This window comes from Amblyraja radiata, chromosome 4, assembly GCF_010909765.2.
Source record: "Amblyraja radiata isolate CabotCenter1 chromosome 4, sAmbRad1.1.pri, whole genome shotgun sequence".
Taxonomy (NCBI): domain Eukaryota; kingdom Metazoa; phylum Chordata; class Chondrichthyes; order Rajiformes; family Rajidae; genus Amblyraja; species Amblyraja radiata.
The window spans coordinates 117,411,823-117,438,252 of record NC_045959.1 but is presented as its reverse complement, the minus strand read 5'-3'; the positions used below and the strand labels follow the sequence as shown (position 1 = coordinate 117,438,252).

At 44.6% G+C, this 26,430-nt stretch overlaps 10 non-coding genes across 10 annotated transcripts; 4 read left to right on the top strand and 6 right to left on the bottom strand.

The window, feature by feature from the left end:
• Positions 1–714: 714 nt before the first annotated feature.
• On the bottom strand, positions 715–787 carry trnaa-ugc. Its single transcript has one exon. It is a non-coding gene; the product is annotated as a tRNA-Ala (tRNA).
• An 11,266-nt stretch (positions 788–12,053) lies between these two features.
• On the top strand, positions 12,054–12,126 carry trnar-acg. Its single transcript has one exon. It is a non-coding gene; the product is annotated as a tRNA-Arg (tRNA).
• Positions 12,127–12,423: 297 nt separating this feature from the next.
• trnaa-agc lies at positions 12,424–12,496 on the bottom strand. Its single transcript has one exon. It is a non-coding gene; the product is annotated as a tRNA-Ala (tRNA).
• A 668-nt stretch (positions 12,497–13,164) lies between these two features.
• trnay-gua lies at positions 13,165–13,250 on the bottom strand. Its single transcript is given in 2 exon segments — positions 13,165–13,200; positions 13,214–13,250. It is a non-coding gene; the product is annotated as a tRNA-Tyr (tRNA).
• A 484-nt stretch (positions 13,251–13,734) lies between these two features.
• trnaa-ugc lies at positions 13,735–13,807 on the bottom strand. Its single transcript has one exon. It is a non-coding gene; the product is annotated as a tRNA-Ala (tRNA).
• A 1,224-nt stretch (positions 13,808–15,031) lies between these two features.
• On the top strand, positions 15,032–15,104 carry trnar-acg. Its single transcript has one exon. It is a non-coding gene; the product is annotated as a tRNA-Arg (tRNA).
• Positions 15,105–16,140: 1,036 nt separating this feature from the next.
• trnay-gua lies at positions 16,141–16,226 on the bottom strand. The gene is given in 2 exon segments: positions 16,141–16,176; positions 16,190–16,226. It is a non-coding gene; the product is annotated as a tRNA-Tyr (tRNA).
• A 492-nt stretch (positions 16,227–16,718) lies between these two features.
• Positions 16,719–16,791, bottom strand: trnaa-ugc. Its single transcript has one exon. It is a non-coding gene; the product is annotated as a tRNA-Ala (tRNA).
• Positions 16,792–18,917: 2,126 nt separating this feature from the next.
• trnam-cau lies at positions 18,918–18,990 on the top strand. The gene has a single exon. It is a non-coding gene; the product is annotated as a tRNA-Met (tRNA).
• A 2,436-nt stretch (positions 18,991–21,426) lies between these two features.
• On the top strand, positions 21,427–21,499 carry trnam-cau. Its single transcript has one exon. It is a non-coding gene; the product is annotated as a tRNA-Met (tRNA).
• Positions 21,500–26,430: the final 4,931 nt, after the last annotated feature.

Below are 26,430 nucleotides of genomic sequence, written 5' to 3'. Positions count from 1 at the left end.
ATAGGGGGAGATGGGAAGATGTGGCGAGTGGTGGGGTCACGTTGGAGGTGGCGGAAATGGCGGAGGATTATTTGTTGTATTTGCCGGCTGGTGGGGTGAAAGGTGAGGACTAGGGGGACTCTGCCCTTGTTGCGAGTGCGGGGATGGGGAGAGAGAGCAGTGTTGCGGGGTATGGATGAGACCCTGGTGCGAGCCTCATCCATGTTGGCGGAGGGGAATCCCCGTTCCCTGAAGAACGAGGACATTTCCGATACCCTGGTGTGGAATGTCTCATCCTGGGAACAGATGCGGCGTAGGCGGAGGAATTGGGAGTAGGGGATGGAGTCTTTACAGGGGGCAGGGTGGGAAGACCCTGGAAATTGGAGGAACAGCACCTCATATTCCGCGTGGTTGCTTGCGTCCGGATGGCATGAACGTTGAATTCTCCCAGTTTTGCTAGCCCTTGCTGTCTCCTCCCCTTCCTTAACCATCGAGCTGTCTCCTCCCATCCCCCCGCCCTCGGACTCCTCCTCCTCCCTTTTTCCTTCCTTCTCCCCCCCACCCCCATCAGTCTGAAGAAGGGTTTCGGCCCGAAACGTCGCCCATTTCCTTCGCTCCATAGATGCTGCTGCACCCGCTGAGTTTCTCCAGCATTTTTGTGTACCTTCGATCTTCCAGCATCTGCAGTACCTTCTTGAAAACAGAGACCGGATGGCCCCTGCATTCAAAATCCAATGGAGAATGCGGGCATCGATCCCGTTACCTCTCGCATGCAAAGCGAGCGCTCTACCATTTGAGCTAATTCCCCTGCAATTTTGCCATTCTCCATCTTCTTCACTCACCCTCACATCGCCACTGGAATTCTGCAAGTAACTTTATCGGTATTCACAGGCAGACAAAAATGCTGGAGAAACTCAGTGGGTGAGGCAGCATCTATGGAGCGATGGAAATAGGCGAATTTTCAGGTCGAGACCCTTCTTCAGATATTCATATGTCTGTTTAATACCTCAGCCGATTACCTCTCAATGTAATGTGTCACCACACATTTTGCTGACAGTTTATGCATACCGGCATACTATCTTATCCAGCTGAGAGCAAATAAGGGGAGAGTGTGCAAGTTTCTTACTGCTTCATGACCAATCAAATCTGTGGTTGGTGTTACTATTACAATAGTTTCACACACTGGAGTACATGCTGTGCTAGACAAGCCTTGAGTATTCAGAGGTTTGATGCTGGTGCAATGCTGGTGCAATCCTTGTGCTCAGTTGCCAGAGATCACATGGAGACCAGCTCTTGCCATCTTCGCTGCTGGGCTTTGAGGGAAATGGTGCTGAACGCAACAAAAGGTGAGCAGCTCTTTCGAGCCACAATTGAACCAGCGACCTAAGGATGACCATGTTTCCACTACAGTCCTCCCCTCTACCAACTGAGCTATCGAAGGAAAGCCACCAGCAAGCTTGTCTGTTTTCTTTCTTTGTCATTAACATTTTGCCCTTCGCTGCCAACTCAATCAATCAATCAATCAATCAGTTTCATTCGTCACATTGCACATAAAGTGCAAGTGAAATGAATTTGTCAGCAGCGGTACAATGATAAAGAACACACAAACACAGTAAAAATGTAACACAAACATCCACCACAGCATTAATCACTATGGTGGAAGGCACAGAAATTGGCCAGTCCTCCTCCATTTCCCCCGTGATCGCGACCTCAACCCTCCGCAGCCGTCGCTGCGGGCATCCAGATGATAAAGGACAAGGTAAAAATCCAGGTTAGTCCAGGATCGGCACTTCCCCACCGGAGACCACGGCTTCAGGCTGGTGTAGGCCGCAGGCTGGCGGTCGAAGTTTTAAAATTTGCGCCGCAGCCAGAAGCACCGCAGACTGCAGGGCCGGCGATCGAAGCTCCCCTGCAGGGGTGATGGTAAGTTCACGTCGGGCCCGCGGTAGAAGTTGGCCGCGGGCCGGCATTCGGAGCTTTTTCCTCCCGGGTCCCCCACGAGGGATCCCGGGGCTGTAGACGCTGTGCCAGCTGGAGCTCTGCAGACCGTGGCTTCAGGCTGCCGGCTGCCGCGGGCCAGCGAAACGGAGCGCTCCCCTCCAGCGAGGGCTCGCCCGCTCAACGCCGAGTCCGCACTACGCCCGCCGCTGAAGCCCCGGGCGCGTCTCCGGGAAAGGCTGCGCCGATCCTTGCTGTTAGGCCACGGGGGAGGCGACCTGAACAAAGTCGCCTCTCCATGGAGGAGGCGACCAAAGCGGTTTCCCCATTACCCCCCCACTCCACCCCCACAAAAAACACACCGAGAAACATCAAAAACAATGTCTGCGTACTGTCTGGGTACCTGCTGTAACATGAACACCCATGCATCTGCAAACTCCCCTCAATAGCTTGGGCCAGTGGTGCAATGGATAACGCGTCTGACTACGAATGAGAAGATTGTAGGTTCGACTCCGACCTGGCTCGTTGTCTTGCTGTGCACATTGTTTTGAAAGACCTCTCCATGCATCAGTCCTTCCTTCTGGTCGGGCATTGCTGTATTCACACCCAATTCCCATCGGCAGTTAGTTTTCACCTCAATCCAAACATACAAAATCAGGAGCACGTGCCATTTCTCGCTATCATTTCTCTTCTTTCCAATCAAAGTGAACCTTTACTGGTATAAAACCTGAAATGATGCGCCTTCTCTCCTTATTTCTGCAGCTCATAGAAACATAGAAAATAGGTGCAGGAGTAGGCCATTCGGCCCTTCGAGCCTGCACCGCCATTCAACATGATCATGGCTGATCATCCAACTCAGTATCCCATCCCTGCCTTCCCTCCATACCCCCTGATCCCTTTAGCCACAAGGGCCACATCGAACTCCCTCTTACATATAGCCAATGAACTGGCCTCAACTACCTTCTGTGGCAGAGAATTCCACAGATTCACCACTCTGTGTAAAAAATGATTTTCTCATCTCGGTCCTAAAAGACTTCCCTCTTATCCTTAAACTGTGACCACTAGTTCTGGACTTCCCGAACATCGGGAATAATCTTCCTGCATCTAGCCTGTCCAACCCCTTAAGAATTTTGTACATTTCTATAAGATCCCACCTCAATCTTCTAAATTCTAGCGTGTACAAGCCGAGTCTATCCAGTCTTTCTTCATATGAAAGTCCTGACATCCCAGCAATCAGTCTGGTGAACCTTCTCTGTACTCCCTCTATGGCAACAATGTGTTTCCTCAGATTAGGAGACCAAAACTGTACGCAATACTCTAGGTGTGGTCTCACCAAGACCCTGTACAACCTCTGAACGCACTGCCATCGAATCTCTCCGCAAAAACCCAGACTGGGTCATCAAACCAGCCGACAAGGGAGGTGCCGTGGAAGTCTGGCGCGTCGATCTCTACAAAGCTGAGGCCACGCGCCAACTCTCGGACACCTCCTCCTACTTACCCTTGGACCATGACCCCACTGACGAGCACCAGGCCACCATTTCTAGCACCATCACCGACTTCATCAATTCCCACGCCCTACCTGACCAAGCCTCCAAACTCATCGTTCCCCAGCCCCGCACGGCCCGTTTTTACCTTCTCCCCAAAATCCACAAACCCGGCTCTCCCGGCAGACCCATTGTCTCTGCGTGTTCATGCCCCACCGAACTCATCTCCACATACCTTGACTCCATCCTATCCCCCTTGGTCAAATCCCTCCCCACCTATGTTCTAGACACCTCAGACACTCTCCGCCGCCTCCACGCATTCCACTCTCTGGGCCCTCACCCCCTCATCTTCACCATGGATGTCCGGTCACTCTACACCTCCATCCCCCACCAGGATGGCCTCAAAGCCCTCCGGTTCTTCCTCGACCAGAGGAGCAACCTTTACCCAGCCACTGACACTCTCCTCCGCTTAGCGGAGTTGGTCCTCACCCTCAATAACTTTACATTTGACTCCTCCCATTTCCTCCAAATACAAGGCGTAGCTATGGGCACACGCATGGGCCCCAGCTACGCCTGCCTCTTTGTCGGGTACGTTGAACAATCCTTGTTCGATGCGTACCAGGGCCCCATCCCCGACCTCTACCTCCGCTACATTGACGACTGCTTTGGTGCCACCTCCTGCACCCACACACAACTGACTGACTTCATCCACTTCACCACCAACTTCCATCCGGCACTCCAATACACCTGGACGATTTCCGACACTTCCCTACCATTCCTTGACCTCACCATCTCCATCGCAGGGGACAGACTCCTGACCGACATACATTATAAACCCACTGACTCACATGGCTATCTGGACTACACGTCTTCCCACCCTGCCCCCTGTAAAGACTCCATCCCCTACTCCCAATTCCTCCGCCTACGCCGCATCTGTTCCCAGGATGAGACATTTCGTACCAGGGCATCGGAAATGTCCTCGTTCTTCAGGGAACGGGGATTCCCCTCCGCCACCATAGATGAGGCTCACACCAGGGTCTCATCCATACCCCGCAACACTGCTCTCTCTCCCCATCCCCGCACACGCAACAAGGGCAGAGTCCCTCTGGTCCTCACCTTTCACCCCACCAGCCGGCAAATACAACACATAATCCTCCACCATTTCCGCCACCTCCAACGTGACCCCACCACTCGCCACATCTTCCCATCTCCCCCCATGTCTGCCTTCCGCAAAGACCGCTCCCTCCGCAACTCCCTCGTCAATTCTTCCCTTCCCTCCCGCACCACCCCCTCCCCGGGCACTTTCCGTTGCAACCGCAAGAAATGCAACACCTGTCCCTTCACCTCCCCCCTCGACTCCATTCAAGGTCCCAAGCAGTCGTTCCAGGTGCGACAAAGGTTCACCTGTATCTCCTCCAACCTCATCTACTGCATCCGCTGCTCTAGATGTCAGCTAATTTACATCGGTGAGACCAAGCGTAGGTTGGGCGACCGTTTCGCCGAACACCTCCGCTCAGTCCGCCTTAACCTACATGACCTCCCGGTGGCTCAGCACTTCAACTCCCCCTCCCATTCCCAATCCGACCTCTCTGTCCTGGGTCTCCTCCATTGCCAGAGTGAGCAACAGCGGAAATTGGAGGAACAGCACCTCATATTCCGTCTGGGGTCCTTGCGCCCTTATGGCATCAACATTGAATTCCCCCAATTTGGCTAGCCTGTGCTGTCCCCTCCCCTTCCTTCACCCTCTAGCTGTCTCCTCCCACCCTCCTATCCGCCCGCCCTCGGGCTCCTCCTCCTCCCTTTTTCCTTCTTTCTTTCCCCACCCCCCATCAGTCTGAAGAAGGGTTTCGGCCCGAAACGTCGCCTATTTCCTTCGCTCCATAGATGCTGCTGCACCCGCTGAGTTCCTCCAGCAATTTTGTGTACCTGCAGTAGAACCTCCCTGCTCTTATACTCAAATCCTTTTGCTATGAATGCTAACTTTGCTTTCTTCACTGCCTGCTGCACCTGCATGCCTACTTTCAATGACTGGTGTACCATAAAACCCAGGTCTCATTGCATCTCCCCTTTTCCTAATCGGCCACCATTCAGATAATAGTCTACTTTCCTGTTTTTGCCACCAAAGTGGATAACCTCACATTTATCCACATTATACTGCATCTGCCATGCATTTGCCCACTCACCCAACCTATCCAAGTCATCTTGCTGCCTCCTAGCATCCTCCTCACAGCTAACACTGCCCCCCAGCTTCGTGTCATCCGCAAACTTGGAGATGTTGCATTCAATTCCCTCATGCAGATCATTAATATATATTGTAAATAGCTGGGGACCCAGCACTGAGCCTTGCGGTACCCCACTAGTCACTGCCTGCCATTCTGAAAAGGACCCGTTTACTCCTACTCTTTGCTTCCTGTCTGCCAGCCAGTTCTCTATCCACATCAATAATGAACCCCCAATACCGTGTGTTTTAAGTTTGCATACTAATCTCTTATGTGGGACCTTGTCAAAAGCCTTCTGAAAGTCCAGATATAACACATCCACTGGTTCTCCCTTATCCACTCTACTAGTTACATCCTCGAAAAATTCTATAAGATCCGTCAGACATGATTTACCTTTCATAAATCCATGCTGACTTTGTCCAATGAATTCACCACTTTCCAAATGTGCTGCTATCCCATCTTTAATAACTGACTCCAGAATTTTCCCCACCACCGATGTTAGACTAACTGGTCTGTAATTCCCCGTTTTCTCTCTCCCTCCCTTTTTAAAAAGCGGGGTTACATTAGCTACCCTCCAGTCCTCAGGAACTACTACAGAATCTAAAGGGTTTTGAAAAATTATCACTAATGCATCCACTATTTCTGCGGCTACTTCCTTAAGTACTCTGGGATGCAACTTATCTGGCCCCGGAGATTTATCGGCCTTTAATCCATTCAATTTACCTAATACCGCTTCTCGGCTAACCTGGATTTCACTCAGTTCCTCCATCTCATTTAACCCCCTGTCCCTTGCTATTTCCGGCAGATTATTTATGTCTTCCTTAGTGAAGAGAGAACCAAAGTAGTTATCCAATTGGTCTGCCATGTCCATGTTCGCCATGATCAATTCACCTGTTTCTGACTGCAAGGGACCGACATTTGTTTTAACTAATCTTTTCCTCTTCACATATCTATAAAAACTTTTGCAGTCAGTTTTTATGTTCCCTGCCAGTTTTCTTTCATAATCTATTTTCACTTTCCTAATTAAGCCTTTTGTCCTCCTCTGCTGGACTGAATTTCTCCCAGTCCTCTGGTAGGCTGCTTTTTCTGGCTAATTTGTACGCTTCATTTTTTGTTCTGATACTATCCCTGATTTCCCTTGTTATCCACGGATGAACTACCTTCCCTGATTTATTCTTTTGCCAAACTAGGATGAACAATTGTTGTAGTTCGGCCATGAAGTTTTTAAATGCCTTCCATTGCATATCCACCGTCAACCCTTTAAGAATCAATTGCCAGTCTATCTTGGCCAATTCACATCTCATACCCTCAAAGTCACCTTTCTTTAAGTTCAGGACCCTTGTTTCTGAATTAACAATGTCACTCTCCATCCTAATGAAGAACTCAACCATATTATGGTCACTCTTGCCCAAGGGGCTACGCACAACAAGACTGCTAACCAAAGATTATAGAGGAGCACGATAAACCACTCGACAAAAAAGCTGTAGTACGGTCATGGGCTCATGGGTAATTTGCGGCGCGCCATTTTGGGATTCATATATATTAGGTTTTTTTTTTGGATGGGCATCTGTCATGGCGCCCACATCTACACGCGTAGCGAGCCGTTCTGCTATAGTGCTCGAATCGCCAATGTAAGTGATTCAAGCACTTTATAGCAGTGTTTCTTCAGGTTCCCCAATAAAGACGAAAGGTAAGAAAAAAATTATAACTTTCTGTCTTGAGGCCGATCTCTTCCTATAGCTCAGATCGCGGAGCCGGGGGTCGCCAGAAGAATTGCTCTGATCGCTGGCCCCGCGGACTATAACACTCTGAAGCCGCGGTGTGTGGAGCTTCTAGTCGCGGGGGTAGCATGCACTTTCCCTCGGGGAGTCTGGGATCCCTCGCCGGAGAAAAGCCCCGATCGCCGGCCCGCGTCCTATAACATCATGAAGCCCCGGTCTCCGGTAGGAGGCAGCCGATTCAGGACCTCCAAGCAGGGGAGATCCCGAATCGGCTTGTGTTTAAGCAGATTTGAAATAGTGTTAAAAATACAGGAAAAAATTTATGTTAAATATACACAATGTACACGATCAGTGGTGTTTAAAATACATGATAAATAGAGTTATAGGGAACAATGACATGCCTCGAGGAGCACACATTAAAGCCTTAATTTCCTTCCCAATGTATGATGACTGTAACATATATAATTATTTTCTTTTGATCCTGACAATGTATTATATTATATAAGACATTTTTTGGTACATCAGCAAGTTATTAGAAAGTCTTCTTTTATAAATATAGACTTAGCACAATAATAAAGGTAGACAAAAATGCTTCAGCTCCATAAGAATTTCTCCAGCATTTTTGTCTACCTTCGATTTTCCAGCATCTGCAGTTCCTTCTTAAACAATAATAAGGGTATCAATTTTTACACTGCTGTACATTTTTGGTTTTGTTCTTGTCGTAAGGCAGGCAGGGTATTGTAAGCTCTTCTACATTTAAGTTAAATCAAGTCAAGTCAAGTCATGAGAGTTTATTGTCATGTGTCCCAGATAGGATAATGAAATTCTTGCTTTGCTTCAGCACAACAGAACATAGTAGACATGAATACAGACCTTATTCGGTAGGGATAAATTGACCTACTAGAGAAAAAATGCATCTTCAATATACATCTCCCCACCCCTGAAAACAATTGCATTTAAGTGACATATCATCCATTCTGCAGTTATGTAGTTATAGAAACATAGAAAATAGGTGCAGGAGTAGGCCATTTGGCCCTTCGAGCCTGCACCGCCATTCAATATGATCATGGCTGATCATCCAACTCAGTATCCTGTACCTGCCTTCTCTCCATACCCCCTGATCCCTGTAGCCACAAGGGCCACATCTAACTCCCTCTTAAATATAGCCAATGAACTGGCCTCAACTACCATCTGTGGCAGAGAATTCCACAGATTCACCACTCTCTGTGTAAGAAATGTTTTCCTCATCTCGGTCCTAAAAGATTTCCCCCTTATCCTTAAACTGTGACCCCTTGTTCTGGACTTCCCCAACATCGGGAACAATCTTCCTGGATCTAGCCTGTCCAACCCCTTAAGAATTTTGTAAGTTTCTATAAGATTCCCCCTCAATCTTCTAAATTCTAGCGAGTACAAACCGAGTCTATCCAGTCTTTCTTTATATGAAAGTCGTGATATCCCAGGAATCAGTCTGGTGAACCTTCTCTGTACTCCCTCTATGGCAAGAATGTCTTTCCTCAGATTAGGAGACCAATACTGTACGCAATACTGCAGGTGTGGTCTCACCAAGACCCTGTACAACTGCAGTAGAACCTCCCTGCTCCTATACTCAATTCCTTTTGCTATGAATGCTAACATACCATTCGCTTTCTTCACTGCCTGCTGCACCTGCATGCCTACTTTTAATGACTGGTGTACCATGACACCCAGGTCTCGTTGCATCTCCACTTTTCCTAATCGGCCACCATTCAGATTATAATATTCAGATTATAATCAGATTTGTTCTTATAAGTTAATTCTATATGATATTTTACTGTAATTTCAGATGTTGACAGTGGGTCCAGAATACTCGTTGATAAGATCTCTTACAGCAAACTACGGAGTACTTGTCAAAGAACTGCCGTCTTTATTCTGAACACTCTGTATATCTCACACATAAAACAATAGATTATGTAAATGTTACCATAAATGACAGAAATAAAAAGTGTTACCCTTGTTTATGAATTTTGTTGTAGAATGATTTAAAATTGAGTGAATTGATGCAATATACTGCTAACCCACAAATATTTAGGTATGAGATATTCACATTTAAAAACTCACTCAGAGCTCGGGTGGCTGCGAGCGGCTGCCGGGCCCGGACAGCTGAACCGCCGCTAGACCCGGGGCTCGCAAGTGACATGGGAACTGCAGCTAGTCCTGGAGGGTCCTGGCCCCTATGCAAAAAAGGCTGCGGACCCCTGGACTAAACCAAACCCTCGATCCTGTCCCGCCATCCTTTTTTCAAAATTTAGCAACTGAAATGGTGGTGCATCTTCATTGCCGGGAAATAGGGTAACTCATTTCCCTCAAATATATGTAGATTTCCCTCAAATATATGTTAAATTAAAAACTAAACTATGGTAGCAATGCACAGTTTTCATGTATAATGCTCGCACTTCTGCATCAATGTAGGTATGTATACACTATATTTCTTTACACTAATATAGAATGAAAAAATATCTTGGCATGTGTTCATTTATATTTTATTCACAATATTAGGATTTCAGAGAGGTTGAATGAAAGAAAAAAAAGTTCAACAAAATTAGATCACAAGAAAGAAACTAGAGAAACATACATATGTGTGTGTTATATATTTATATACATATATATATCACATATATATGCATCATATATTCACATCATATAATGAATATATGTGTTTATATATATAAGAAACTAGATAATTATGTATGTGTGTTATATAATTATATACATCAAAATCACATTTATATATCTGTGTATCATATATATATAATATGTGTTTATAAAATATAAATATAGGCAAACATATTGGCTTATGGCTTATGTTCCTTATATCTTATAGCAAAATATAAAGGCAAATATAATTGTCTTTATGGCTTATGTACATCATGAGAATAGCTCATGTACATCATGAGTTGCTTTAAATTAAAGTTGCTTCTGATCTATGAGGAACTTTGAAATATGTTATCTCTATCTTGCCACTCACACACAGAAACACACACATACCATTCCCCCAGAACACTGATTAAACAAAAGATCATCGAATATGATCCAGAGACCTTTCATTGAGCATTGTTGCTCATTTTATAAGCAGTTTCCTTTTACATTTTTTTTTTAAAAGGAGCACCTTATTTATTATAAACAAAGATAATAATAGTCTATCAATGAAGGTAAGAGAACAAGATAAACTACCAAATCCAATGGACTGCCTGCGATTAAACTGCGAGAGGCAGAACAGAGATCGGGGTCTTATTCCTAAAATGGCGGTAGTGACGTTCCGTTGCGTTCCGATGCGTACTACACTTCAATCCATTGGATTTCGCAGGAGTGGTCTATCTTGCTCCTCTAGTATCTTTGCTGCTAACTAACCCTTCCTCATGACTCAATACCCAGTCTAGAATAGCCTGCTCTCTCGTTGGTTCACCTACATGTTGGTTTAGAAAATTATCGTGCATACATTCCAAGAAATCCTCTTCCTCAGCACACCCCTGCCAATTTGATTCACCCAATCTATATGTAGATTGAAGTCACCCATTATAACTGTTTTACCTTTGTTGCACGCATTTCTAATTTCCTGTTTGATGCCATCCCCAACTCCACTACTACTGTTAGGTAACCTGTACACAACTCCCACTAGCGTTTTCTGCCCCTTAGTGTTTCGCAGCTCTACCCATATCGATTCCACATCCTCCAAGCTAATGTCCTTCCTTTCTATTGCGTTAATCTCCTCTCTAACCAGCAACGCTACCCCGCCTCCTTTTCCTTTCTGTCTATCCCTCCTGAATATTGAATATCCATGGATATTGTCTTGCTGTGCACATTGTTTTGAAAGACCTCTCCATGGCATCAGTCCTTCCTTCTGGTCAGGCATTGCTTTATTCACACCCAATTCTCATCGGCAGGTAATTTTCACCTCAATCCACACATACAAAATCAGGAGCACGTGCCATTTCCCACTATCATTTCTCTTCTTTCCAATCAAAGTGAACTTTCATTGGTGCAAAACCTGACATGATGTGGCTTCTCTCCTAATTTGAAACACATGAAAACTTTGTTCCATTACAGTCCTCTGTTCTACCAACTGAGCTATCGAAAGAAAGCCACCAGCAAGCTTGTCTGTTTTCTTTCTTTGTCTTTAACATTTAAAATCCTGCTGCTCACCTATAAATCACTACATGGTTTAGGACCAAAGTATATCACTGACATGCTTCCACTATATAAGCCTTCTAGACCGCTAAGATCTCATGAAACCAATCTGTTAGTGATTCCCAGAGTAAATACAAAACATGGGAAAGCAGGATTTAGTTACTATGCAACAAATAGCTGGAATAAACTTCCTGAAGATTTAAGACTTGCCTCAACTTTGACCAATTTTAAAACAAGACTGAAAACTTTGATGTTTACTTTAGCTTTCAGCTAAATCTGTACTACATTGCACTTTTAACATTTGCACTTTTTATAATGCATTTTTAATTTTGCTTTTCTTTTCTTTTAGTTCTTTTATTTTATTTCATTTTATTATTTCATTTTATTGTATGACATGTTTTTATGTGAAGCACTTTGAGTCTGCCTCGTGTATGAAATGTGTTATATAAATAAAGTTGCCTTGCCTTGCCTTGCCCTTCGCTGCCTGCTGTCTGGGTACCTGCTGTAGCATGAACATCCTTGCATCTGCAAACTCCCCTCAATAGCTTGGGCCAGTGGCGCAATGGATAACGCGTCTGACTACGAATCAGAAGATTGTAGGTTCGACTCCTACCTGGCTCGTTGTCTTGCTGTGCACATTGTTTTGAAAGACCTCTCCATGGCATCAGTCCTTCCTTCTGGTCGGGCATTGCTTTATTCACACCCAATTCCATAGGCAGTTAGTTTTCACCTCAATCCTCACATACAAAATCAGGAGCACGTGCCATTTCTCACAATCATTTCCTTCTCTTTCCAATCAAAGTGAACCTTCACTGGTGCAAAACCTGGCATGATGTGCCTTCTCTCCTCATTTCTGCAGCTCAGCATGTACATGTATCAAGCAAGAGACCGGCACAACACCTGCATTCAAAAGACCAATGGAGAATGCGGGCATCGATCCCGCTACCTCTCACATGCTAAGCGAGCGCTCTACCATTTGAGCTAATTCCCCTGCACTTCTCCGTCTTCTTCACGATCCACCACAGCGCAACTGCAATTCTGCAAGTAACTTTATCAATATTCAGATGTCTGTCCAATACCTCAGCGTATTATCACTCAACGTAAACTCTTACTCTTCCACCAAACATTACGGTGACACATTATGCAAAATCGCATCACTCCATTATCCAGGCGAGAAATGAATGAATTAAGGTGAACCCAAGGGGCAACTTTTTCATACAAGGGAGTGGCCACAGCATTATTAGCCAAATAATTTTATGAAAATGTTGGAATTGTGTCAGAATTTAGCACTCCCTGCCGGTGTGGTGATGCAACTGCAGAAAACAGATGGACACCTTGCGCAAACTGCACACACAGGCATGATGAAGGGTTTCTTAATGCTTTGCTTGTCAGCTGTTATTATGTACAGTCGCTACTCAAGGAGAGTGTCCCAGATTCTTACTGCATCATGACCATTTAAATCTGTAGGTGGTGTTACCATTTCAACAGCATAGCGCTCTGAAGTACATGCTGTGCTAGACAAGCCTTGAATATTCAGAGGTTTGATGCTTGTGCAATCCTTGTGGTCAGTTGCCAGAGGTCAGATGGAGACCAGCTCATTCCGTCTTCGCTGCTGGGCTGTGCGGGAAATGGTGCTGAACGTAACAAAAGGTGAGCAGCTCCTTCGAGCCGGAATTGAACCAGCGACCTAAGGATGACCATGTTTCCACTACAGTCCTCCGCTCTACCAACTGAGCTATCGAAGGAAAGCCTCCAGCAAGCTTGTCTGTTTTCCTTCATTGCCGTTAATATGTTGCCCTTCGCTGCCTCCTGTCTAGCACGTTGTACAAAGTAGCATCACAACCTTATCCAGGTGAGAGGTGAATGAATTAAGATGAACCCAAGGGTCAACTTTTTCATACCAGGGATTGACCACAGCATTGATACCCAAAGTATTTAATGAAAATGTTGGAATTTTGTCATAGCTTAACACTCCCTTCTGGGGACCCTTCTGGTCGGGCATTGCATTATTCACACCCAATTCTCGTCGGCAGATAGTTTTCGCCTCAATCCTCACACACGATATCAGGAGCACTTGCTATTTCTCTTTATCCCATCTTATCTTTCAAATCAATGTGGACCATCATTTCTTCATTGATGAAAAACCTGACATGATGCGCATTCTCTCTTCGTTTCTGCACCTCATAATATCAAGCAAGAGACCGGATGGCACCTGCATTCAAAATCCAATGGAGAATGCGGGCATCGATCCCGCTACCTCTCGCATGCAAAGCGAGCGCTCTACCATTTGAGCTAATTCCCCTGCAATTTTGCCATTCTCCATCTTCTTCACTCACCCTCACATCGCCACTGGAATTCTGCAAGTAGCGATATTCACAGGCAGACAAAAATGCTGGAGAATCTCAGTGGGTGAGGCAGCATCTATGGAGCGAAGGAAATAGGCGAATTTTCAGGTAGAGACCCTTCTTCAGATATCCATATGTCTGTTTAATACCTCAGCCGATTACCTCTCAACGTAAAGTGTCACCACACATTTTGCTGACACTTTATGCATACCGGCATACTATCTTATTCAGCTGAGAGCAAATCAGGGGAGAGTGTGCAAGTTTCTTACTGCTTCATGACCAATCAAATCCGTGGTTGGTGTTACTATTACAATAGTTTCCCACACTGGAGTACATGCTGTGCGACACAAGCCTTGAGTATTCAGAGGTTTGATGCTGGTGCAATGCTGGTGCAATCCTTGTGCTCAGTTGCCAGAGGTCACATGGAGACCAGCTCTTGCCATCTTCGCTGCTGGGCTTTGAGGGAAATGGCGCTGAACGCAACAAAAGGTGAGCAGCTCTTTCACGCCACAATTGAACCAGCGACCTAGGATGACCAGGTTTCCACTAAAGTCCTCCACTCTACCAACTGAGCTATCGAAGGAAAGCCACCAGCAAGCTTGTCTGTTTTCTTTCTTTGTCTTTAACATTTAAAATCCTGCTGCTCACCTATAAATCACTACATGGTTTAGGACCAAAGTATATCACTGACATGCTTCCACTATATAAGCCTTCTAGACCGCTAAGATCTCATGAAACCAATCTGTTAGTGATTCCCAGAGTAAATACAAAACATGGGAAAGCAGGATTTAGTTACTATGCAACAAATAGCTGGAATAAACTTCCTGAAGATTTAAGACTTGCCTCAACTTTGACCAATTTTAAAACAAGACTGAAAACTTTGATGTTTACTTTAGCTTTCAGCTAAATCTTTACTACATTGCACTTTTAACTTTTGCACTTTTTATAATGCATTTTTAATTTTGCTTTTCTTTTCTTTTAGTTCTTTTATTTTATTTCATTTTATTATTTCATTTTATTGTATGACATGTTTTTATGTGAAGCACTTTGAGTCTGCCTCGTGTATGAAATGTGTTATATAAATAAAGTTGCCTTGCCTTGCCTTGCCCTTCGCTGCCTGCTGTCTGGGTACCTGCTGTAGCATGAACACCCTTGCATCTGCAAACTCCCCTCAATAGCTTGGGCCAGTGGCGCAATGGATAACGCGTCTGACTACGAATCAGAAGATTGTAGGTTCGACTCCTACCTGGCTCGTTGTCTTGCTGTGCACATTGTTTTGAAAGACCTCTCCATGGCATCAGTCCTTCCTTCTGGTCGGGCATTGCTTTATTCACACCCAATTCCATAGGCAGTTAGTTTTCACCTCAATCCTCACATACAAAATCAGGAGCACGTGCCATTTCTTACAATCATTTCTTCTCTTTCCAATCAAAGTGAACCTTCACTGGTGCAAAACCTGGCATGATGTGCCTTCTCTCCTCATTTCTGCAGCTCAGCATGTACATGTATCAAGCAAGAGACCGGCACAACACCTGCATCCAAAAGACCAATGGAGAATGCAGGCATCGATCCCGCTACCTCTCACATGCTAAGCGAGCGCTCTACCATTTGAGCTAATTCCCCTGCACTTCTCCGTCTTCTTCACGATCCACCACAGCGCAACTGCAATTCTGCAAGTAACTTTATCAATATTCAGATGTCTGTCCAATACCTCAGCGTATTATCACTCAACGTAAACTCTTACTCTTCCACCAAACATTACGGTGACACATTATGCAAAATCGCATCATCCATTATCCAGGCGAGAAATGAATGAATTAAGGTGGACCCAAGGGGCAACTTTTTCATACAAGGGAGTGGCCACAGCATTATTAGCCAAATAATTTTATGAAAATGTTGGAATTGTGTTAGAATTTAGCACTCCCTGCTGGTGTGGTGATGCAACTGCAGAAAACAGATGGACACCTTGCGCAAACTGCACACACAGGCATGATGAAGGGTTTCTTAATGCTTTGCTTGTCAGCTGTTATTATGTACAGTCGCTACTCAAGGAGAGTGTCCCAGATTCTTAATGCATCATGACCATTTAAATCTGTAGGTGGTGTTACCATTTCAACAGCATAGCGCTCTGAAGTACATGCTGTGCTAGACAAGCCTTGAATATTCAGAGGTTTGATGCTTGTGCAATCCTTGTGATCAGTTGCCAGAGGTCAGATGGAGACCAGCTCATTCCGTCTTCGCTGCTGGGCTGTGCGGGAAATGGTGCTGAACGTAACAAAAGGTGAGCAGCTCCTTCGAGCCGGAATTGAACCAGCGACCTAAGGATGACCATGTTTCCACTACAGTCCTCCGCTCTACCAACTGAGCTATCGAAGGAAAGCCTCCAGCAAGCTTGTCTGTTTTCCTTCATTGCCGTTAATATGTTGCCCTTCGCTGCCTCCTGTCTAGCACGTTGTACAAAGTAGCATCACTACCTTACCCAGGTGAGAGGTGAATGAATTAAGATGAACCCAAGGGGCAACTTTTTCATACCAGGGAGTGACCACAGCATTGATACCCAAAGTATTTCATGAAAATGTTGGAATTTTGTCATAGCTTAACACTCCCTTCTGGGGACCCTTCTGGTCGGGCATTGCTTTATTCACACCCAATTCTCGTCGGCAGATAGTTTTCGCCTCAATCCTCACACACGATATCAGGAGCACTTGCTATTTCTCTTTATCCCATCTTATCTTTCAAATCAATGTGGACCATCATTTCTTCATTGATGAAAAACCTGACATGATGCGCATTCTCTCTTCGTTTCTGCACCTCAGAATGTACATGTATCAAGCGAGAGACCGGATGGCACCTGCATTCAAAATCCAATGGAGAATGCGGGCATCGATCCCGCTACCTCTCGCATGCAAAGCGAGCGCTCTACCATTTGAGCTAATTCCCCTGCAATTTTGCCATTCTCCATCTTCTTCACTCACCCTCACATCGCAACTGGAATTCTGCAAGTAACTTTATCGGTATTCACAGGCAGACAAAAATGCTGGAGAAACTCAGTGGGCGAGGCAGCATCTATGTAGCCAAAGAAATAGGCGAATTTTCAGGTCGAGACCCTTCTTCAGATATTCATATGTCTGTTTAATACCTCAGCCGATTACCTCTCAACGTAGTGTCACCACACATTTTGCTGACACTTTATGCATACCGGCATACTATCTTATCCAGTTCTGAGCAAATCAGGGGAGAGTGTGCAAGTTTCTTACTGCTTCATGACCAATCAAATCTGTGGTTGGTGTTACTATTACAATAGTTACGCACACTGGAGTACATGCTGTGCTCGACAAGCCTTGAGTATTCAGAAGTTTAATGTTGGTGCAATGCTGGTGCAATCCTTGTGCTCAGTTGCCAGAGGTCACATGGAGACCAGCTCTTACCATCTTCGCTGCTGGGCTTTGAGGGAAATGGTGCTGAACGCAACAAATGGTGAGCAGCTCTTTCGAGCCACAATTGAACCAGCGACCTAAGGATGACCATGTTTCCACTACAGTCCTCCGCTCTACCAACTGAGCTATCGAAGAAAAGCCACCAGCAAGCTTGTCTGATTTCTTTCTTTGTGTTTAACATTTTTGCTGTCTGGTTACCTGCTGTTGCATGAACACCCCCTGCATCTGCAAACTCCCCTCAATAGCTTGGGCCAGTAGCACAATGGATAACATGCCTGACTACAAATCAGAAGATTGTAGGTTCGACTCCTACCTGGCTCGGTCTTGCTCTGCACATTGTTTTGAAAGACCTCTCCACGGCATTAGTCCTTCCTTCTGGTCGGGCATTGCTTTATTCACACCCAATTCTCATAGGAAGATAGTTTTCACCTCACATACTAAATCAGGAGCACGTGCCATTTCTCGCTATAATTTCTCTTCTTTCCAATCAAAGTGAACCTTCACTGGTGCAAAACCTGACATGATGCGCCTTCTCTCCTCATTTCTGCAGCTCAGCACGTACATGTATCAAGCAAGAGACCGGCACAACACCTGCATCCAAAAGACCAATGCAAAATGCGGGCATCAATCCCAATACCTCTCACATGTTTAGCGAGCGCTCTACCATTTGAGCTAATTCACCAGCCTTTTTGCCTTTCTTACTTTATGTCACTCTCCACCACACTGCAACTGCAGGTCTGCAAACGTATCTAGAGATGTCTGCCCAATACATCAGTGTATATCTAAAGAAAAACTCACACCATTCCACCACGCATTTTGCTGACACACTACACAAAGCAGCATTTCTATCTCATATAATTTGATGGCGTAGGTTTAAGATGAGAGGGGAAAGAATTAATAGGAAGCCAAGGGAAACAATTTCACAGAGCAAGTGGTGGATATGTGCAAATGTGACCAGTTTAGATACAGCATTGTGATCAGCTTGAATAAGTTAGCCTGAAGGGCTAGTTTCCCTACTTTATGACTATGAGCCTACACGTTAATCACCCACAGGCCAATCATTACCCACATCTCCATTCCCACAAATCGTTAAACGCATTGCCTCTGTTGGCTCAACCCACCTCCAACTCTTACCTTACACAGCACAGATAGCTACAGACCTACAGAGAGATGAAGTATAGAAGCAATCTCATGAGAGGCAAGTGCATCTGCCAATTCCTCTCAATGTCTTGGACCTTGGGATATAACGCGTCTGACTACAGATCAGAAAATTGTAGGTTTGACTCCTACCTGGCTCGTCGTCTTTCATTACTCATTCTTTTATAACCCCTGCTACTTGTCTTCATCCTTCATACTGGATAGGCAATTACCTTCTCAGAGAAGCTCCAATTTCATGACTCTTTGTTGCCCACCTACTGGTGCGCCCAGCCTGCTGTACCAGCTGTGCTGCCACATTATGGAACTAGGAACCAAAATTATTCTGTTTGCGATGGGTAATGAATCTGGCCAGTGATCAGAAATTGCAGGATTGGCTTCAAACTGGTCAATGACCTGCTGGTACACCTGCATTTGATCCTATCCAAGTGCCCTGCTTGGTCAGGGGATCTGAATGTAAACACAGTAGATAGATGCCTTCTTAGCGCAGTAGGCAGCGCGTCAGTCTCATAATCTGAAGGTCCTGAGTTCAATCCTCAGAGAAGGCATTGCTGTTTTTTCTTTTATGCTATTTAGAACGATCGCTCAGAAAAGCTTTTCACTGTATCTCGGTACGAGTGACAATAAACTAAACTAATTTGTTCACACCTACAAGCAAGATCCAATGTCTTACATCCTGCAACACAATAAAGATTTGTCGACTGCCAGATGCTTCCATAGTTTGGGAAAGTGATGTCATGAATAATCGGTCAGACATGATGAGAAATTACAGGATAGATTCCTGTTGGGCCTGATGACCTACTGTCTGAAGAAGGGTTTTGGCCCGAAACGTTGCCTATTTCCTTCGCTCCATAGATGCTGCTGCACCCGCTGAGTTTCTCCAGCTTTTTTGTGGACCTACATACACTTATGCATTTGAGCAAACTAGATGTATTGTATTTACTTTAACTGAACATTAACACTGGAGGTGTCTTCTTAGCGCAGTAGGCAGCATGTCAGTCTCATAATCTGAAGGTCCTGAGTTCAATCCTCAGAGAAGGTATTGCTGCTTCTCCTTTTGTGCCTCTATTGCCTCACTCCTGCAACAGGATCACTGGCAAATCTTTGCCTGTCACCCTCCCTGCACAATATCATGCAAGAGTTTGGATAGCAAACTCAGAGACAATGTCATAATCTTGCAGCTCACACCAAAAAGAGGACAGGAAAATGTAGGGTCTCATCCCAAATCCTTTCTCCAAATCCCTATAACAAGTCTTCTACCCTGTGAACTAATACCCCCATGCCTGTTATGCTCTCATTCTAAGGAGGACCCGTTGAGTTCCACCAGCAGATTGTTGCTAAGGTTCCAGCACCCGTAGTATCTTGTGTCCCAATGCTCTTACTCTTATTTATACTGAAGCTGCTCCTCAATGAAAGCCAAAAAGTGCTGAACGATAATACATCAGGTATTATCAGGTCATCAACCAAGTAAACACTCCTCTCCCTCAACAGTTGACTCACCAGAAACAGCAGTATCTTTGGCTTATCTAACAGATTTCCACCAGCTTTCAAAGCTATTACTTAGCTTTCAAAGCTGGGTCTAAGGTCCTAGTTGTATCCAGTTGGGCTCCACAAGTAAAGAAAGCCAACTTGAATCTCTTGCAGCATCAAGAGTGGACTGGTCCCAAAGCTGCTGCAGAAACCACTTGTGCACCTTGGATAAAGGAGGAACACTTCCATTTTACTCTGTGCTTAGCCTGCATTGAGCAAAGTCTGGGCCTTGACGTCAATGGAATAGCTCTTCTATCATCCACCTCTTTCTCTTGAGTGCCTGCATGGCATCATGGGAATTTCTGCTGATTGAAGAAAGAAACAATGGTCCTTTTTCTCCACAATCAACCCAAGGATGAATTAATTTTCTACTTCAGTTGTCCTCCCCAGAACAGTGTTGAACTTTCACAACAAAGAAGCTACTCTTTTGTGACTCTTTGCTGAACACCTACTGCTGCTCCCAGCCTGGTGAACCAGCTGATGCTGCTGCATTGTAGCATCAGGAACCAAAGAGATTCTGTTCACAGTTGGGGAAACAGATGCAATGGGTAATGAATCTGACCAGTGATCATAAATTGCAGTCTCGTAACTGGTCTGATAACCTGTTTGCACCCAAATATTTTACCCCATGTACATGCCCTGCTTGGTCAGATCTGAATGTTAACATTGTAGGTGCCTTCTTGGCGCCGTAGGCAGCGCGTCAGTCTCATAGTCTGAAGGTACACAAAATTGCTGGGGAAACTCAGCGGGTGCAGCAGCATCTATGGAGCGAAGGAAATAACCTGAAGGTCCTGAGTTCAATCCTCAGAGAAGGCAGTGTTTTATCTATTTTTATGCTTCTTATCCCTCACCCCCTAAAGAAGTGTCCCATGTCCTAGTTGGTCCACATAAGAAAAAGAGCAAACTTAAATCTCTTGCTGCATCAAGTCAAGGTGAGTTAGTCTCAGTTGTTCCAGCAGTTATTTGTGCACCTTGGATAATGGAACAGCACTCTTCCATTCTGACCTTTGTTTAACCAACATTGGGCATCATCAGTTGAAGATCCAGCCATTCCTTGACTCAATTCGCCGGTCAATGTATTTAAACTCGTAGTGCTTGTTGTTATGACGTATTTGGCTGACTGGTTGAAAGGAAATGCAAGTCTTTTGTTCCAAGGATAAATTTACTTTCCACTTCAATCGTCCTCCCCAGAATACAGACATCAAACCTTCATTACAAAGAAGCTCCTATTTTGTGACTCTTTGCTGCACACTTACAGCTGCTCCCAGCCTGGTGTACATTGTGGCATCAGGAACCAGAGATTCTGTTCACAGTTGAGGAAATTGATGAATCTGACCAGTGATCAGAAATTACAGGATTGTCTCTTAACTGGTCTGATAACCTGCTTGCACCCATGTGTTTGCCCATCTAGAAGCTCGGATTGGTCAGGGGATCTGAATGATAACACTGTAGGTGCCTTCTTAGCGCAGTAGGCAGCGCGTCAGTCTCATAATCTGAAGGTCCTGAGTTCAATCCTCAGAGAAGGCAACAATTCTATTTTTGTGCTTCTGTTCCCTCACAGCTACAAGCAGAACCATCGACAAGTCTTGCAGACTGCTGCACAATAAATACTTTGCTGCCGCTCATCCTCACTCATAGCATCATAGAACGTAGGTGCAGGAGGAGGTCATTCGGCCCTTCGAGTCAGCACAGCCATTCAATATGATCATGGATGATCATCCAGAATCAGTAGCCTGTTCGTTTTTTCCCCATATCCCTTGATTCCGTTAGCCATAAGAGCTACATCGAACTCAAGCAAAATGTGGGTTTCATACTCACAGGTAGACACAAAATACTGGAGTAACTCAGCGGGTAAGGCAGCATCTCTGCAGAAAAGGAATGAGCGACATTTCGGGTCGAGGCCTTTCTTCAGACTCACAGATGGATGTCATAATACTGCAGTTTGATACAATACAATACAATACAATTTATTTGTCACTTGAACCTCATAGAGGCTCAAATGAAATGTTGTTTCTGCAGTCATACACACAAGAAAAAAAGACCCAAGACACAACACAATTTACACAGACATCCATCACAGCGCATCTCCTCCTCGCTGATGGAAGGCAAAAAAACTTATCTCTCCCCTGCACTCCCCATTCCCCTCCCGATGTCAGAGTCAAAGCCCCTGGCGGGCGATGGCAATTGTCCCGCGGCCATTAACGCCGCGCCGGGCGATGCAAGGCCGTGCTCCGGGTCTTGTTGTTGGAGCCCCCGGCGGGCGCTAGCAAAGTCCCGCAGCCGTTGAAGCCGCGCCGGGCGATGTCAGGCCCCGCTCCAGGTACTCCTCGACTCGGGCGGGAGAAGTCGCCGTTGCAGAAGTACCGAAAAGCGGTCTCCCAGCAGGGACCCGCGGGCTCCCGATATTACTGTCCACCGGACCTGTGGTTGGAGCCTCCGAATCTCCGAGGGTCGGGTCGCAGCAACACGCCAAAGAAGGAACAGAGAATGGAGGCTCTCATCTTACACTTGTTTATTTGTTGATGCACCATGTGCTAAAAAACACAACACTTGTCACGCTCCCCTATCCTTTATCTTGTAATCGCCCTTCAGTAAGGGCCCAGAAGTTGCTACAGGAGAAGGCAAAGAATTCTGCTTTGGGTCATGATGCAAATAAATAAATTCTCTCCATCCACAGATGGTGCTAATCGACTAGTTTGCCTAACAGATTTCCACCATCGACTTCCGGTTGGCGCCACGATGTGAGTGGAATCGCGCCATTACAGCTCCGAAAAAAACTGAATTTAAAACGGGGGTAAAAGGGTCAAACAAACGCACTTACCACAGGAGATCGATTGTGAACGGCTCCGGCAGCGTTTAAAAGGTGCGTGACGTCATCAGGCGCGCGATTTTAAGAAGAAATTATGACCCAGCGCTCCCCCACCCCCACCGCTGGAAAAAAAGCTACGAGAAGGGAAACTGGCCTCAGCTCGGGAGCTGCTGCTGCTTCTGCTTCTCAAGAAGATGTCTCACAGAGGAAAGCTGAAATGGAGGAACTTAAGACTACCATTCTAGGTGAGATAAAGAAGCAGAGGAAGGAGTATATGGAGGAGATAAAGAAGCAGAGGAAGGAGTATATGGAGGAGATAAAAAGTTTAAAAGCGGATATGCTGGTGTCTCACGAGAAAAATAAAGAAGATAAAGAAGACTTAATAAAACAAGTTATAACGACGGTAAAAAGTATGATGGATGAGTGGAAGGAAAAGGCTAATGCCGAGTTACAAACTCAAATTGAGGATGTAAAGGAAATAGCTGCTGGGATGGAAAGAAAGCTGGATGACAAGATAGATCCTACTATAATTTCGCTAGACCAACAAGGCGAAGCAATTAAAGAGCTAACTAAAATTGCTGAAGTGAATACTAAGGAGACCGAAAAACTCCGTGCCGAGAACAAACGCCTCTTAGAATTATTACATAAAACAAACGAGAAATGTATCGATCTGGAGGGACGCCAACGCCGTAAAAATTTGCGTATAGTTGGTCTGAGCGAAGGTCGTGAGGGGAGTCAAGATCCTCGAAAATTTGTTGCAAAACTTTTAATGGATATTTTGAATTTGGATCATGAACCCCTGTTGAGCCGTGCACATAGGGCTCTAAGACGGGCCCCTGGGATAGGTTCATCGCCCAGACAAATGATTGTAAAAGTGGCCTTTGACCATGTCTTCGAAGAAATGATGAAGATAATAATAAAAAAGAGAAACCTGAAATACGAGGGAGACAACATCAGTATTTTTAGAGACTTCCCAGCAGAAGTGGCCAAGAAAAGAGCTCTATTTAAAGAAACAAAAGGTATCCTGAGGAATGTACAGAATACTAAGAATCTGAGATATGGCTTGATGTACCCAGCAATACTGAGAGTAACTTATGATGACAAGGAATATCGTTTCGTTAAGCATACTGAAGCATTGAAATTCGCCCGAGGCATACAGCAGAAGCCAGAAGATGAAGAGAGAGAAGATGCGGAGGAAGAACCCGAGGGAGAAGGAGAGGACTGAACTTTTATCATCGACCTGTGGTTATGAAATACTTACTTAGAAGGAAGTGGAATAATGGGCATTTAGTAGTAGTTCTGTATTAATTATTAGAAAATATTTAATTATTCCATGATAATAGTATTACATATTATAGTATTAAATACAATTGATATTAGTAATTAGCAAATAGTAATATGAATAATAGAAATAATTACTAAGTACTAAGTATATAAAGTTAGTACCCCACCCCAATATATATAGCATTTGAGATAGGAGCTGGTATAATCAACATCTTTTTTTTATTAAAAAAACGGAAGTCTTTAGATTAATGGCCACGTTAGTGTGGCTTTCACCTTCACATACTACACACTATACAAGTGTAGTTTCTTTTTTTCTGAGCACCCTATTAACACCCTTTACTTTTTTTTTATTATTGATATTTCTTATTGTTTTTGTTTTTTATTGATCTTATATTATATATTATTTGAATGTAGATGTGAAGGATATTGTGTATTTAGTTTAAGAAGACATAGATGTGGATTAAGGTGGAAAGAAATTCTCATTGGATTGATGTCCGGGTGCAACGGGGAGCTGGGTGAGTCAAGAAGGCTACTCCAAAAAAAACCGCCCTAATAGTAAAATGCATGATATAAAGGTGAAGACTGGGGGTGATGGAGTAACCTTCTGCAGTTGGAATGTAAAAGGAATTAATGAACCAATTAAAAGGGGAAAGGTATTAGCTCAGTTGAACAGATTGAAGACAGATGTCATTTTCCTTCAAGAGACTCATCTTAAAAAAGATGCTCAACATAGATTAACAGCTAAATGGATTTCTAAGGTGTATCATTCTACATTTATTCATAAATCTAGAGGAGTTGCAATAATTATTCGCAAAGGTATACCTTTCATACAAAGTTCTATTATAGAGGATAAAGAAGGCAGATATGTAATAATTACAGGGGAATTATATTCAAAAAAGGTAATTTTAATGAATATATATGCCCCTAATTTTGATAATCCATTATTTTTTAAGAAAATATTTAATAATATTCCTATATCCACTCAACACAATTTAATAATTGGAGGTGATTTAAATTGTACTTTAGATAATTATCTAGATAGATCATCCGCAAAAAGGAAAGCTGCCTCGAAATCAAGTAAATTCATAAATGCTTTTATCAATACATCTAATATTAAAGACATCTGGAGGTTAGATAACCCATCCGGACGAGAATATTCTTTTTTCTCGCCCGTACATGGAACCTATTCGAGGATAGATTATTTTTTAATAGATTCTAAATTACTTCCTTTTACGTATGATGCAAAATATCATAATATTATCATCTCGGATCATGCGCCATTAACATTTAAGATAAAATTAAAAGATATCATATAATATATAAAACTCTCGCCCAAAATTCCGAAACGGAACTCCGTCCGGCTGTCACATTTCTTCCATTGATTCCCTGCAACTCCGAAACTGGACGCAGAATCGCCGACATCTTTTCCATTTCGGTAGAGATTTCACTTTTCTTTCTACGTATCCGCTCCTCATTACATTCAGTCGTGTTTAGGTACACGTTTTTAATCAAATCCTTCCCCCCCCCCCCCCAATATTTCAAAACTGAACTGGCTTCACACCCACAGAACCTTCTCCAGCCCCAGCCCCTGCTGAACGTTCCATCGTGTGATGTCACAATGCCCAATCTTCACATATGTCCAATCGGAATGGATCCATTTACATATGCCTATGCAGGAGCCCCAGCCAATGGTGAACGTTCCATCGTGTGATGTCACAATGCCCAATGCTCAAAGACATCGTTGCCATAGAGAGGGATTACAGAGAAGGTTCACCAGGCTGATTCCTGTTATGTCAGAACTTTCATATGAAGAAAGACTGGATAGACTCGCCTTGTAATCGCTAGATTTTAGAAGATTGAGGGGGTATCTTATAGAGACGTTTAAAATTCTTAAGGGGTTGGACAGGCTAGATGCAGGAAGATTGTTCCGGATGTTGGGGAAGACCAGAACAAGGGGTCAAAGTTTAAGGATAAGGGGGAACGCTGAATCGCCGACATCTTTTCCATTTTGGTAGAGATTTCTCTTTTCTTTCTAAGTATCCGTTCCTCATTACATTTCGACGTGTTTAAGTGTACGTTTTTAATCAAATCCTAACCCCCCCCCCCCCCCCCCCCCCCCAATATTTCAAAACTGAACTGGCTTCACACCCACAGAACCTTCTCCAGCCCCAGCCCCTGCTGAACGTTCCATCGTGTGATGTCACAATGCCCAATCTTCACATATGTCCAATCGGAATGGATCCATTTACATATGCCTATGCAGGAGCCCCAGCCAATGGTGAACGTTCCATCGTGTGATGTCACAATGCCCAATGCTCAAAGACATCGTTGCCATAGTGACAGTACAGAGAGTCAGATGTGGGCC